General features: G+C 36.8%; 1 pseudogene across 1 annotated transcript; it reads left to right on the plus strand.

Annotated features, from left to right (window-relative positions):
- Window positions 1-3,857: 3,857 nt before the first annotated feature.
- Window positions 3,858-9,611, plus strand: LOC149041874 (iodotyrosine deiodinase-like; annotated as a pseudogene). Its single transcript, XR_016179302.1, has 4 exons — window positions 3,858-3,966; window positions 4,078-4,489; window positions 7,843-8,159; window positions 8,607-9,611. The product of XR_016179302.1 is annotated as an iodotyrosine deiodinase-like (transcript).
- Window positions 9,612-15,858: the final 6,247 nt, after the last annotated feature.

Genomic DNA, 15,858 nt, shown 5'->3' on the forward strand with positions numbered 1-15,858 from the left:
ATTCAAAATACTTTCGGGCTGTAAAAATTGATGGAATTTAGCGAGCCGATTATCGCCGAAAGATTTATCGTATCTTTAATTAGCCATCTGAAGAAAAATGGTCACATATGAGACAGGAACATTCCAGAAAAGATTAAGTAAATCTCCCTACCGCATTAAAAAGTTATTTGCAGTTAAACTATCATATTAATCCGGGTAAGCATCATATTTTGCTGGGTTTTTTCCTAAATGTCTTAAAAGACACAAAAACATGTCCGACTTCCTTTCCAACAAATTACTTGTCCCTGCTTTGATCAAATCTCCTGCGCAATGTATCTGTTCTTAGAATAGAGATCCTGGGAATAACTTGGGGAAAGTGTTTAAATATTCGCTGACTGGAGACCCCATGCCCTGCAAATTAATTCCTTTCGTGAAGAAAAATTAGAATAACATCAATGCTAACAAATCAATTTCCTCATATCAAACTCATGGGGTACAAATAGTCTTAACATGAACATAGTGACCACGCCCACTTCAACGCCTCACTCAAATCGAGTGTAATTTTCGAATGTTTTACCATCGTGCGGATTCTCTACGGAAAAAGCACTCAATGTACCTCTGAAATATTAAACTATAATATTGTGGCTTTCTATTTCGCTAATTTTCTAACTTGAAGGTAAAGTTTTTCCCTCGTCATTTTTACTTTTTCTCCGAGCGGTGGCGTGAAATTAACAAGGCGTTTTTGATCAAAACACGACCGAGCGAAGGGTCTCGGGCGATATCTCTTTCACGCAGGCGTAAATTAAAAACGTACCGCCAGAATCTAAAAGAGGAACAAATTTCCTTTGTTTGATATTTAAAGTGTCGAACAAAAAGCAGATTTACCCCCGTCAAATGGCGTTTCAAAACAGCTGTATCGTCCTCCTTTTGATTTTTTCCTGTTTTGTCAGGCGTGAAAGCAGTAGGAGAGGGATCGGGAATCTCAGAAAGCGCTTCGGGAATTAGATGGGCAGACCACCAAAATGAAAAGAAAAAAAATACGTGTATGAATATAATATATCCTACAAAAACGTCAAATAGGAAATAAATAGCAATCATCAAAGCTGAGATACAGTGCATGAATGAAGAATTCAAAATTCAGTCATATCTTAATTTTTGGTTCTATTTCAGTTTTGATGATTGTTATTTATTTCTTATTGGTATAATTGCTTTCTTAAAACGAATTCAAACAAAAAAAATTGTCTTGGGATGAATTGAAAAACCGATATCATGTCTGACGGAGCAAAAAAAGAAAAAAAAAGAAAAACCAAGTTAAAGGTAAATTATAAACTATACTTTATGTACGTGTCGGCTTATAATATACATCTGCCACAGGGGACGAAACATTCATCCTTTTTCTCTTCTTTCTCCCAGACCTAAAGGGTTTGTCTTTCGAGCTAAAATACGGGACAAATATATCTTATAATTCACTTTCTCGTTTGATGGGTAATTTTTTTCCCTCCAGTCGAGTGGATCCGTTTCCCATTTTCATTTATTTTACATGCTGAACTATACATATGGCCGGTTGGGAGGTCAATAGCCTCGGCCAGCATTTTAAAAACCTTGGTCACAGTTTTTCAACATATGGACCGACCCTTAGCCGGTAAATAAAAGGTTTTTTTTTTAAACTTAACGAAATTCTTTCCGAAAGAACCCGAATGATTTAGGGCTGTAAATACGGCAAGATCTTCCATAAACTGAACAATTTTTGAGCGAGTAAATGGTAGTTAAAATAGAGGTGACGCAAATTAAAGAGAGATGCTTCACTGAAGCATTTTCATTTGTGTAATGATAAAGGTGATCTATTTCATAGGTACTGAGATTTACCCACAAAAATCGTAGTGAATAAAATTCGTACTGATTCTAAATGTAGCCGATCAGGAGTACGAACGACAAAATTTCACCGTGAAAAATTATCGTTCGTCCAATCAGCAACGCGAACGACGAAATTTCACTAATGATGAAAGAACGTACTGAAGAGAACGTCATGCGAGAGCCGTTGCGCAAAACCCGCGCGCTTTGAAAAATGGCCGAGGGAAGGTTCGCTTCTGTTTACTCAGTTGAAGAATTCATTTTAGAACACGAAAACAAAAATACCGCTCAAAAAACTGAAAGAGATGTAAGATTGCTTGAAAGATTTCTGAAAACGAAGGACGAAGACAGGAAAATTGAAGATATTCCAGCGGCTGAGTTGAATGAATTCATTAGCGAATTTATTACCTCCTTACGCACTAAAGATGGCAACGAGTACGAGCCGACTTCGCTTCGAAGTTTAATGGCCAGCTTCGAACGACATTTGAAGAAAAAGGGCTATTCTGCCAGCATAATCAATCATAAAGGTAAGCTTAAGTGTTATGAACTTTATGCACTTTTATTAACTTGTTGAGAAATTTTTAAACTACTTTTTACGCTTTTCATCGCCCCATTTGTGCTATTTGTCTACCAAAGACAACACGAAAAAACCTCAGCACCTATGAAATAAACACATTACAGCATGGAAAATGCTTTGTACGATTTTCATTCACTCGTTGATACGTATCAGAAAACTCACTCGTTCGCCGCGCTCACTCGTTCGTTTTCTAATACTACACAACTCGTGAATAAAAATCGTACGCGCGCATTTTCCATGAAGTAATCTCTATTTACAAGGCTTCTAAACAAACTTTGAAACATTTTATACGTATCTGTCGATCACAATCTGACACCTGTCAATTATATAGCGCGTAAGAAAAGAAAAAAGAGCGCATGTTCCCTTTTGAAAAACAACGAAACTAGTTTGGTTAGGACTGTTACCACAATGTTTTCTTCAAAAACAGTCCATGATATTACGGAAAGTATTATTCACTCTCATCGACGATTAATTCATGTACAGAGATTTACCTCTGTTCGTTAAGTAAACAGCGAGGAAAGAAATTGTTAGTACATTCAAATTTTTTATTTTGAATTTGTGACAGTTTACTTGTTTGTTTGCTGCAATGACGTGTGTAAATCTGGTCTTCCCTCCACAAAAACTAAATTCGAACGATACACTCCAATGAGACACAAGGGGATTTACTGCGGCCTTTTCTTGTTGAATTCCGTCAGTTTCTGTTGTGCAATTTACGGTACAAATGTCTAAATTGAACGGACTTAGAAAGACTCACCGAGAGCGTATATTTGTTGTAGAACTGGAATTAAAACTTCGCTCGCCCTTTTACTACGAACAAATTGTTTGAGAAAATTCAGATATCAAATGAATGAAAGTTCCATCGATTAGTTCAACTGTAACCAAATACCTCACGTTTTAACTTTCTATGTACTTTTTGTGAACGATTATAATTAATTGCAGGCGATTTTTAGGCCGCTTGTCAATTAACGTAATTAATGACATTATCGCTTACAATACAAAGAAGTCATTCTGAAACCAATATTTTTCTGTCAACCAAAGTGATTAGAGAGAGAGAAAAGAGAGGATTCATAAGTTATTTATCGGCTTGAGGTAGTGACCGACGTCTTTGCCAAAAATTACTGCTTAGCCGGTAAAACGAGATATATTTATGAAAGTGGCAACGAATGTAGAGATTTACTCGACGACTCACGAAAGCGATACCGTTGCCCTTAGGCAGAGATAAGAAAATACTGACTGGGTAAAAAACCAATCAGATTGTGGAATTCGTTACCGTGCCCTCTGAAAAAAAAATATTTAGTATTATCGTGGGCATCACTAAAATCTGACATGGAAAACGAAGAACGGGAACGGTAACAACCGCCTATTGTTTTCAAACTGTGACATCATTATCACTAGGGAATTCGCTCCATTTCCTGTTTCCGTTTGTGAATGTTAACAAATTACCAACAATGCAATAGCGTTGAGTATCTCTAAGATAATCACATGGAGTATCACCCTCTAAACGGAGGCCTTCTGAACTAATGCACAGGGTTATCCTTAAGACTTAATAAATCCATCAGGTGTGTTCTGTTATCAAAGTCTTTAGTTTCCTAGAGAAATTAAGAGCGAGGTCTTTTCTAAATTACCGTAGAGGTCTTACCAACAACGTATTGGACATTTTCCGTATTTAGATAAGATGTTCAGCTGAGTCATAGTAATGCTGGGAGATCATGGAATTCTCAGCACCTTTCCTTGCCACTTACTGGCCATACATTGCCTCAATTTTGGTTGGCATCATCCTTTCTCACTTTGTTAAAAGAAGTTTCCAGCCACAGAGCCCTAGCTACACAGTGGATGTAGATCCCTTGGAAGACAACGAACACGACATCATACCTCCTGCCAATCCACTTAACAATCAACTAATTGGTGAAGGCAATGCCCCTCACATAGCATATCCCTGGTTTGACAATCGTTTGGAGGAGGCTCAAATGAAAAAAATATCAGCTGAGTTCCACGAGAAGATGAACCATCGACGATCAGTCCGAAAAATTAGCGATGAGGACATACCAATTGAAGTTGTTGAAAATCTCATCAGAACTGCAGGTATTAAAATGAAGGCATGAAAGCTCAACTGTAGCAATAATGTTCGCTTAAGAAAACTCTGGTGGCCTTTCAAAGGCGAAGCAAAGTGTTCTCTCTACTGAACTTTTGGCAAAGCAAGGACTTCTTGGTGGAGTTGTATCCTGCTAGTGGTTGTGGGCTAACAGTATGTCCACAGGCGGCCCAAGCTCACGTCTCGAGAAAAAGCCAACGATGAATTCATGAACGCGTCACGCGTTGTGTGACTCGGTGTTAAGTTACGGGAGGAACCGTTGAAAATTTGAACACGTTATAAGGCATAGTATGGGGAACGACATATGGTCGATTTACAACGATAAATATTTCGAAATCTGAATATTTTACACGTAAAATCAATAAAAACTTACTCATGCCCTGTGTATCTGTCGTAGTTCCTAGCGATTTCTGCTGTTTTAAGCTTGCTTTACCATCACTGTTATCCATGTCAAAAGACGAAGTCAAGGCTGCACACTCCGATTTCGACCTTGGTCCACGCGGAGGTGGTTTGCGCCCCGAAAATCCTCCCGATCGGCATTTTTCTCAGCCACACTTTACGATCTAAGATCGCTGCACCCTGGGACATGTCTCAATACTAAAACTTCACGCGCATTTCGCTGGAAACGAGTGTTTTCTACCTGAATTTCCAAGTTCGCTTCTTTCTGGTTATGCTTTGAACACGAAGACTGGACACGGCCGCGAAAGAGACTTGGGTACGAGGTCAATTTTCTCTCTACCGCGAGTGGTACGGTCGATTAATGTACAATACTTACCCCATCTCCACAGAGGCAACTCGCCTTAACCTATTGTCCTAATCAACCAATCAGACAGCGAGTCGAAAGTAAACCAGATAAACAACGTACAAAATTTGAATATTCTGTGGGGTTTTCTGTGAGCATCTAAGCTTCGATTATTTTCGCGAAAATGCTATCGAAGAGGAAGAGATGCGGTGAAATTAACGGCGAAGCGAATCAGAAAGTTAAGAGTGGCAAAGTTTCAAGATGAAAATCCTAATATTTCATTTTAGGAACTTTACTGATAAAATCACGGGTGAAAAGTTTATATTAATAGAGAACAAATTTCCTAGTGCGAACCTAGGATAAATATTTAGGTATCATAACTTTTCGCAAGTTTGACGTCGGAATCCGATACGAATATTATTTTTTCCTACACGTAGATTTCTTGTGAAATTCATGGAGAGGTGAAATATTTCGCCACCTGAAATTGACTGTAATTAAAGCGAACGTTGTATGTGAAGTCTTACATGCCGCAATGTAAATACCATTGTCCACATGATGTCCTAACGTCGATTGCATCTACCCTTCCATGCATGGCCTATCAAACTACAATGTTTTGCCAATTGATGTCCCTAAACGTATGGAAAAATGGAAAAACCCTCAAGATTGGACCGAATTACCCATGATCTACCCCCCAAATTTACGTTGGAGTAAATGTCTATTTAGTCACCGGAAATCCATTGTAAAGGACAATAAAATTTCGATTAGCTAAGCCTATTGTGAGCACGCAGATTGTCAAATGAAGTTCATTGTGTTAGTGTTCATAATTTTCCTTCATATGAAAACTCGTTCTTTGTAATATCCAATAGAGTAGTTTGGTGGTTAAGGCGAGGTGTCTCTGTGGGGATGCGGTAAGTATTGTACATTAAGCGACCGTGCCACTCACGGTAGAGAGAAAATTGACCTCGTACCCAAGTCTCTTTCGCGGCCGTGTCCAGTCTTCGTGTTCAAAGCATAACCAGAAAGAAGCGAACTTGGAAATTCAGGTAGAAAACGCTCGTTTCCAGCGAAATGCGCGTGAAGTTTTAGTATTGAGACATGTCCCAGGGTGCAGTGATCTTAGATCGTAAAGTGTGGCTGAGAAAAATGCCGATCGGGAGGATTTTCGGGGCGCAAATCACCTCCGCGTGGACCAAAGTCAAAATCGGAGTGTGCAGCCTTGACTTCGTCTTTTGACATGGATAACAGTGATGGTAAAGCAAGCTTAAAACGGCAGAAATCGCTAGAAACTTCGACGGATACACAGGGCACGAGTAAGTTTTTATTGATTTTACGTGTAAAATATTCAGATTTCGAAATATTTATCGTTATAAATCGACCATATTTCGTTCCCCATACTATGCCTTATAACGTGTTCAAATTTTCAACGGTTCCTCCCGTAACTTAACACCGAGTCACACAACGCGTGACGCGTTCATGAATTCATCGTTGGCTTTTTCTCGAGACGTGAGCTTGGGCCGCCTATGGTATGTCATGCTAATAATAGTAGGTCACATCGCCCCCAAAACCAAGTCACCCAAAATCAAGTGTAGGCATTTCCCCCATCCCTTTCAAGACTGATCATGTCACCCTACCATAGAACAACTGAAGTATCCCATCCTTATTTCTTAACCCTTTAAACCCAAAGAGTCACCAGCATCTCATTTCTCCTTTCAATAATGCTGCTAAATCATTCACTAAAAGATCATCAGAATAAAGGAAATGCTTTCCAAGTTAAGAAGCTTTGATCTTCAAATGAATTCTATTTGTCAGTACTAAAAGAAACATACAGAGTAAGTATAGAGAATATGGGCACTGATGTTAGTGTGTGAAGGGTTGATCTTAGTCAACTTTATTTAACCATGGTTAATCTCTCAGGAATTACAAGTTATGAATATAAATATACATACGAGCACTAAGTCTACCTTATACAACATTGTACTTCTGCCTTTGCCAAAGAATAAAAAAGAATGAAAAAAAAAAACCTGATTTTTGAGGATGCTGTGCTGCAGATGTGATAAACACATTTTAATATGAATTTATCAGATACTCAAAAGTCATTGAAAATAAACAATTCAGCCACTCCGGAAGTTATTGCATGGTGTTGAATCAAAAACTATTTCCTCTAAATCAAACTTTTGTTATGGTGAAAAAAAATCCAACAGGTTAAGTTTTATTGTTATGATCATTGTTGAGCATTCTTTACCTATCGTAATAAGTTTCTGTCTTTAACTCTGAATCGACGTCACAGAGACCCCCAGTTTTTGGAATTTTTTACAGATAACATATTTATTGTAAATGAGAAAGAACTTCTCTTCAATCTTAAGAGATATTATCAAATCAAACCTAGTTGCCATGATGACTTGGAATAAGGAGGGCCAGAAAAGACTTTTCACCTGCAAAGTCCTGAACCTTTTTAAAACAATTTATTATTTAATCAAGACTCATAATTATTTGCTTCCAAAGAAAGACTCTTCCCCACTTTTGCGTAAAGGCTGACTCATCCATCCAAGGTGAAAACTGTTCAGCCTTAATTCACTCTGTGTCACAAATCTGTGTTTTCAGGAACCTCTCCTAGTGGAGCCCATACAGAGCCTTGGACCTTTGTAGTAGTGAAAGACAAATCTTTAAAGGCCACAATTCAAGAAATTGTGGAAGAAGAGGAAAAACTAAATTATGCCAAGAGAATGGGGGAAAAGTAGGTGAAGGATCTGGAGTTTGCAAAGACAACTTGGTCTAAGCCGTACCTGAACAGTGCGCCATATCTCATTCTTATTTTCAAACAGGTGTATGGATTTAATGAGGATGGAAGCTAGAAGACACATTACTACAATGAAATGAGTGTGTGCATCTCTGTTGGCCTTCTTCTTGCAGCCATCCAAGTAAGATGAGGGACTTATTCAGGGGGAGGGACTTAACAGGGACTTATTCCAAGGAGGCTTTTCCTTAGGTATTGGCAACCTGTGCAGCATGATTGACAGTATCATTGTTGGGTCTGTGAAATTGAGTATAAGCCTGTAAGAGGTGTCTGATTGAGGCTGAAAAAAAAATAACCATATTTTTAATCTGAAATAGCACAAGGGTTGCATACAGTAATTTTGCCATAGACCCTTACTGACAACTTCTGAGAGTACCTTTCCTCCACCCTCCACCCCCCCACCCCCACCCCCCCCCCCTCCAACCCCTCCTTACCCAACCTAGGGTCATGGATCTGTTTGCTTTGTGGAGGAAAGGATACAATTTTAAACTTATGGCAGTTGTAATCAATTCATTTTGACCTTCTCATTGATTAAGCAAGTCCCCCTTACAACCAACTTTATCATTATCAGAATGCAGGTTTAGTCACAGTGACTTCCACACCCATGAATGCGGGACCAAGATTGCAAGATTTGCTTGGAAGGAAAGTAAATGAAAAGCTGTTATTGCTGCTTCCAATTGGTTACCCAGCTAGCGATGCAACAGTTCCAGACATAAAAAGGAAACCACTTCAAGATATTATGGTTTTGAAGTAGAAAGATGGTGATGTGCAATTATCGCATTTGTAGTTACTGCCAATGGTTCTCCCCTCCCCTTGAGGAAGAGTCTTACAAAAATACAACTCTCAAGACAGCTTTTTTTGTTTTTATTGATGTATATTTAGAAAATGCTCTAATCGTGTAGAGTTTTTGAAATTGTTCTAAATGGCCATCTGTAATTCATTAAACACTTCCCACTTAAAACACATTGTATCTTTTAAAGGCAAATCAGAACAAAAGGTACTCTACATGCAAAGCAAGGTTCTTGCCATTTAACCCTATCTCTACCAAGATATAACTGTAAGTTCTCTCCACTGTCTTTTATACATTCCTTTTATTTTCTCTCAGAGAATATACTGTTTAGTCAAACAGAATCTCTGTGCTAATTTTCTTTTGGATTTCTACTTTTCCTATCATTCACTTTTTATTCTGAAAAAGTATGGTTGTAAGAAGAAGTTGCTTTGTGGTCAGTGGTGGGAGTGAAATGGTTAAATTGTTGATGAAGTAGTATAGTTAAATGGCAATCCTTGGCAAGACTCTTATACCTTTATCCTTTTTAGTCAATTGGTGATAGGAAACATGAATTGTTGAAAAAGAATAAATTGATTATAGCCTACAACTGTTGCCACAAATTGTGGGCTGAATGGTTTTTGAAAGCAATATCTTGTGGAATTCATAAAAATGTTAATGTTATGTAGTATTTAGTTTTTGTGACCTGTCATTAGCAAGTGTGGGCATCCTTAAACTATCCACTGACACATCACATGTAAATTGAAAAGTGGTGCTATATTAAAGTTTCTCAAATAAGTATTATGTAAATGTCTGTTAGTCTTTATCCGTATGGATGTAGCACAGATGTATTGCTGGAGTGATTCCTCCTTTAAAAAAATCTACCTCTGATAGTTGTTTGAATTTTTTTTATTTACTGAAAATAGTTACAATAAAGAAATATCAGAGGGATTTCCTAAATATATTTTTCATAAAAAGTTTACTTCAACGCATACATCATATAGTTTTGTCACCAAAATAGACATTCACATCTTGTGGAGAAAATTTGATCTACTTTTACAGTAAATTATTTTCTAAGTAACTTTTTCCATATTAGGATTTATTACCACATGGGTGAATACCCTGATTTGCTGCCACAAAAGTGAGTAACAAGGCTGCCAAGCGCTATTCACCTCCCCCTCCACAAACAGTAGAAGCACGAGAAATGGACCAAGGAAACGGACAGGAAGACATTTCTACGTTTTTTTTATTCAAATATCTTTTTGTTTTCTCCTTTAGTGAACGTCTGGATTATTACCGTAAAGGTCTGGTACCATTTCAATAACTTTGTTTCCTTTTATATTTATATTTTTTTATCCGACCTATCTTCCCCTTTGCCTTTTGCACTTCTTTCCTACATTCTTTCATTTAGTTTCTTTGGTCTTTCAGTTCTTTTTCACAAAAAAGAGGTTGGTATTTCTAAAGTTCCTGCTACTTTCCATCCTAACAGATATCGACACTGGTGCTGTAGATGGTAGACAAATCAGGAAACGATCAAAGAGACCATTATTATTTGCCACTAGCTTTAGCATTACGTACCTCAGGAAAGGATATGGTTGCGTAAAACAAAAAAGAGCCAAAGCCGTGGAGGGAACCCCAACCCTTTTGTTTGTATTTCCTTTCGTTTCATACCAGTGAGAACCGTCGTAACACTGTAATAATCGTTTCATCGCCGGAGCCGAGGCGCTCGTCTTGAATTCGACTACCTCCTTGAACCATTCTTTTTTTTTTTTTTTTTTTTTTAAATTACAAACACAATGCTTACAATACAATATGAAACACCACTTACACTAATTACAATGCTTATTTACATTACTCTACTTACAGTCACTAATACTTACACTACTTACAGTCACTAATAATTACACTACTTACAGTATCCAGCCCTATTAACAACACAGTCTACTAATTATGCCATTACATACAAAAAGTACTATTTTCTTTTAACATTGCACAGTGACACATACCGGCGATGGCGATGGCGACGCCCAGTTAATTCTCTAACAAAAATAAACTACAATAAACTAATAAACAAGGAAGAATATGAGATCTAAGTTTATGCATTGGTCCTCCATTCTTTTCCTTAAAAAAAAGGGCAAACACAAAATTATATGAGAAATTCCCATCTAATTTGAAAATCGCGAAGCTTTCTGTTTCTTATAGCAATTATTTTTTCAACTTGTTTTTTAACTTCAACCTTGTGCAAAAACAATCTAAATATTGGAGAGGTGTTATTTTTTCTACATTCCCAAATAGTCAATTTCCCTAAAATTATCAAATAATTTAACAGATCGTTCCTCTGAAGTAAGCCAACCGTAATATCTTTTAAAGACAAAATTAAATATTCGCCACTAAGATCAAACCACCAGACTGTAAATACGTTCCAAAAAGCTTGCACAAAGGAGCAGTTAAAGAAGAGGTGGTACAAATCTTCCGTATAGGTTCCACAAAAAGAACACTTGTTCGAATCACTTAACCCTATTTTGAACAATTTATCGTTTGTAAACAAAATGAAATTCAATACTCTGTATTGAAACGACCAAACATACGTTTCGCTCGCAACAAGATAAGGAATAGAGAAAACTTCCTGCGCATTTGAAAGCTCAAAATCCGCTGTCAACTTTTTAAAGCCATTCGGGATTCTCGCTTTACTTGTTATCATCGTAGAATAAAACTGTTTACACTTTGCAGTATATGCATTAAAAGATTTAGACTTATAATCAAAATTCATAGGATCGAGATTACCCGCTGTGGGGATAGGGCAGGAGCTTTTTGATTTCGTATTAATAATAGAAGATCTCAAGGCTATCCAAGTCAGGAAATTAGTGTTAAGCCCTTTTTGCTTAAAGAATTCATAAGAACGCACATTGTCAACATCGAACTGTAAATCATTCAAATAAGTTATGCCCTTGTCAAAGTATGTTTTATAAAAAACAGGTTTATTATTAATTCGTATATCCTTATTATTCCAAATTACATTTTGAGAATAATTCACATCAGAAAAGGAGCATCTAAAATCCGCCCACCATCTTAGAAGCTGTAAGTAAAACTTACTAAGACTTAAGTCAAGATCATTTACATCATAGTTACATCTAAAAAGAAAACATCCTCCGTATTTTTTTAAGTTGTATTTGAGGTAAGAAATCCAGGGCCCTTCCTTCTCATCTATGAGACGCGGAATCCAGGACAATCTTAATGCTTTAATATGTAGCTCAAAGTCTGTGAGATTCAGTCCACCATTCTCTAAAGTATTTATCACAGAAAGCCTTGTAACTTTATCAGGGCCTTTCCACAAAAATTTGTAGATCATTTTCTCCATCTGTTTAATAATTTCGGGTGGGGTTTCTATTATTGAGGAAACATATAATAATTTTGGGATTAGGAAAGATTTAATTATTGTTACTTTGCCAAATAGGGAGAGACCTCTGAGTTTCCATAAATTAATCATTTTTTGAACTTCATTTAATCTATCCTGGAAATTTTGTTTTATAACTTGTTCTTGATCACAGGAGAAGTGAATACCTAGGGTCTTAACACCTGTACACCACTCAAGGCCCAGAGGTGTTTCTAAAGAATTTTTGTTTTTTCCAACCCACATAGCTTTGGTTTTAGAAAGGTTCATTTTTAAGCCAGAACATTTTTCGAAGTCATTAAGGATTTGTATTACTTTTTCGACTGATGAAATATTTGCTAGAGTAGCTGTCATGTCGTCGGCGTACAACAGAGACCTAGTTTCATCTTCCCCGATTTTTATGCCTTCAATATTCTCATTTGTTCTTATAGATATCGCTATAATTTCAATGGCAATTAAAAATAAATAAGGCGACAGAGGGTCTCCCTGCCTAACACCCCTTTCTAGTTGAAAAGGAGAAGAGAAAAAACCATTATTAAGAACACAACCTGAGAGGTTATTGTAAAACGTTTGAATTCACTTTATGAAGGAGGGTCCGAAATTAAAACACTCTAATGCTTTATAAAGAAATTCATGTTCTATGGAGTCAAAAGCTTTTTCAAAATCAATAAACAGTAAAACACCTGGTAACTGTAGTGATTCAGTATGAGCGATAATGTCTAAGATTGAACGAGCTGTTTCCCCAATAAACCTACCCTTCATAAAACCGGATTGATTTGCATGGATTACAGAGGGAAGAACATTTTTTATTCTATTTGCGATGACCTTAGTTGCGATTTTTGAGTCGACATTAATCAACGAGATTGGTCTCCAATTTTCCAAAAACATCCTGTCCCTTCCTTTTTTGTCGATCAAGGTGATGATCGCCTGCTTTTGAGAATTTGACATTTGCCCTAGCTCAAAACAATGATTAAAAACTTCAGTCATTAATTCACCAACAGAATTCCAGAAAATTTTATAAAATTCAAAAGGAATTCCATCATTTCCAGGCGTCTTCCCCGTGTCAAATGTATCAAGTGCTTTAACACATTCCTCTATGGTTATTTGACCCTCGCAGCTTAATCTTTCCTCTTGCGATAGTCGTGGAATATTCGAATTTCCAAGAAAGTGATGTAATGAGTCAGATTGGTCTACCTTCAATTTGCTACTATATAAGTTTTTGTAATACTCCGTAGCGGAATCCAATATTTTTTGATAGTTTTTAGTAATGACTCCACTTAAACAGAGCTTTCTTATGTGTTTCCTGGTGTAATTTCTCTTTTCTAAACTCAAAAAATATTTAGTACTCTTTTCTCCGTATTCATGCCACCTCGCCCTGGCACGCACAATTAATCCATTAGCCTTTTCCTCATAAAAATTTTCCAAGTCCGCTTTGCATTCATCAAGAATTTTTTCGACCTCCTCACAGGGGGCCTGCTGAAACTGTGCTTGAGCAATTTGCAATTTTCTTTGCAGCATTTCTTGAACCATTCTTGATATTCATCGATGGCACACAACGCTACGCGATTTTTACTTCGCAAAAAGAACTTAAATAAACCTTCCTAGCTGGCATCACCAAGAAGCAATTCACCACCGACTTTTTCTTCTCCCTTGAACGCTTTAAAGTACCACCAATGGCACAACAGTGGAAAGTATGCTATAGCAAGTAACATCCCCAGGGAGGAGAGGGATCACAAACTCTTTTCTCCGTTCGTTTTTCGAGAGGGAACACATGTACTCTCAACGTATGTCTCAGACACCATTTGTTTGGATACCAGCCGATCACACATTTAAAGTGACTGCGAACATTGGCACATGGAATCAAGGAGTTTGGGTCAAGCAGTGTGACTCACTTTTCCCGTTATAAATGAAAAAAAGCAAGTTCTTGCTTGGTGATTGACGAGAGGTACCTCGTTTGAAAGAGTGAAGAACATGATTCATAACCTGAAGAGGAGATTGGACTACAACGGTGTCAAAGTGCAATCGATTTGTATAGAGAGCTGCTGCAAACATTTATCGTATCTCTAATTAGCCATTTGGAGAAAAATGGTCACATATAAGACAGAAACATTCCAGAAAAGATTAAGTAAATCTCCTCTACCGCATTACAAAGTTATTTGCAGTTATCATAATAATGCGGGTAAGTATCATATTTTGCTGTATTTTTTCCAAAATATCTTCAAAAGACACAAAAACATGTCCGGCTTTCCTTTCCAACATTCTAAGAACAGATACATTGCGCAGGAGATTTGATTAAAACAGGGACAAGCTATTTGAGTCAGTCTACTCTAACTTTAATCAAATCTACTGCGCGATGTATCTGTTCTTAGAATAGAGATCCTGGGAATAACTTGGGGAAAGTATTTAAATATTTGCTGACTGGAGACCCCATGCCCTGTAAATTAATCCCTTTCGCGAAAAAAAAATTATAATAACATCAATGCTAACAAATCAATTTCCTTCTCATCGAAAATAGGTTATGCCGAAAAAGTAGGTTTAAGTGGGTATTTATTTATTTATTTATTTATTTATTTCATACAATTCAATGACAATAAACAAAATCATCATCATAGTCTAAAAAAGAGTCATAGACCTCATACAAAGGCAGATCACAAAAAAGAAAAGAAAAAATACATGTAAAAATATAATGTATCCTACAAAAACTTCAAATAAGAAATAAATAACAATCATCAAAACTGAGATACAGACATGAATGAAGAATTCAAAATTCAGTCATATCTTAATTTTTGGTTCTATTTCAGTTTTGATGATTGTTATTTATTTCTCATTGGTATAATTGCTGTTTGAAAACAAATTCAAACGAAAATCAAAGTGCTCTGTGAGCAAACTCGTGAATTGACACATGATTTTTTGGATTACGTCTAATGTTATCTGGTTTAGGGAAGTTTGTGGTTGATTGTCATATCTAGAGTACGAGCAGTAGTTTGGTGTTCGTAGCAAAGAAACAAAGTAACGTTGGGATAAGAAGGCATTACAATTGAAATGATCATGCTATTACATTTGACAAGGGTGGATGATGTCAAGTGTTTTAAACGTATATCATTTTTGTTTCTGGTTTTGTCTTCAAAAGAAAAGGTTGGAAGTAAATGTGGGTGAAAAGTGAAATTTACTGTTTATCATTGCAAATATTAGAAAACCAAGGCAATACTGTCTTAATGAAAACATTAACGATTCCCTCTTTATCAAATGAGACAAACGGGAACGAGTTTTGAGTGATATAACTAAGCCCAGACTGCCACCGTCATTTTGGATCTCCGCCTGGGTAGATTTTAGTCACGTACTAGGCAATGTATAATCAGGAACAAGATAGAATTTCATTTCAGGCCTATTTATCAATTTTGTGGGGTATAACTTTCGCATTTTAGTACGTAATATTTATTTTGAATCTTCAAATTGTCTTGAAACTTAAAAGAAAATTGTTCTTTAAAATTCACTGAAAATCGGCAGCTAAAATTGTTTGTTTAGGTGTTATTTGATTTTCGTGATAACTTGTAATTTCGTCAGTCGCCGGCATCTATTGTTGCTTCACACAGGAAAAACACACGATACGAAACGTAATGATCGATTTTGTCCTCAATCTCACGCCATAACAGAAAAAGCTTTTGA

This window comes from Pocillopora damicornis, chromosome 8 (assembly GCF_964200805.1).
Source record: "Pocillopora damicornis chromosome 8, jaPocDami1.2, whole genome shotgun sequence".
In the NCBI taxonomy this organism is placed as follows: Eukaryota; Metazoa; Cnidaria; class Anthozoa; order Scleractinia; family Pocilloporidae; genus Pocillopora; species Pocillopora damicornis.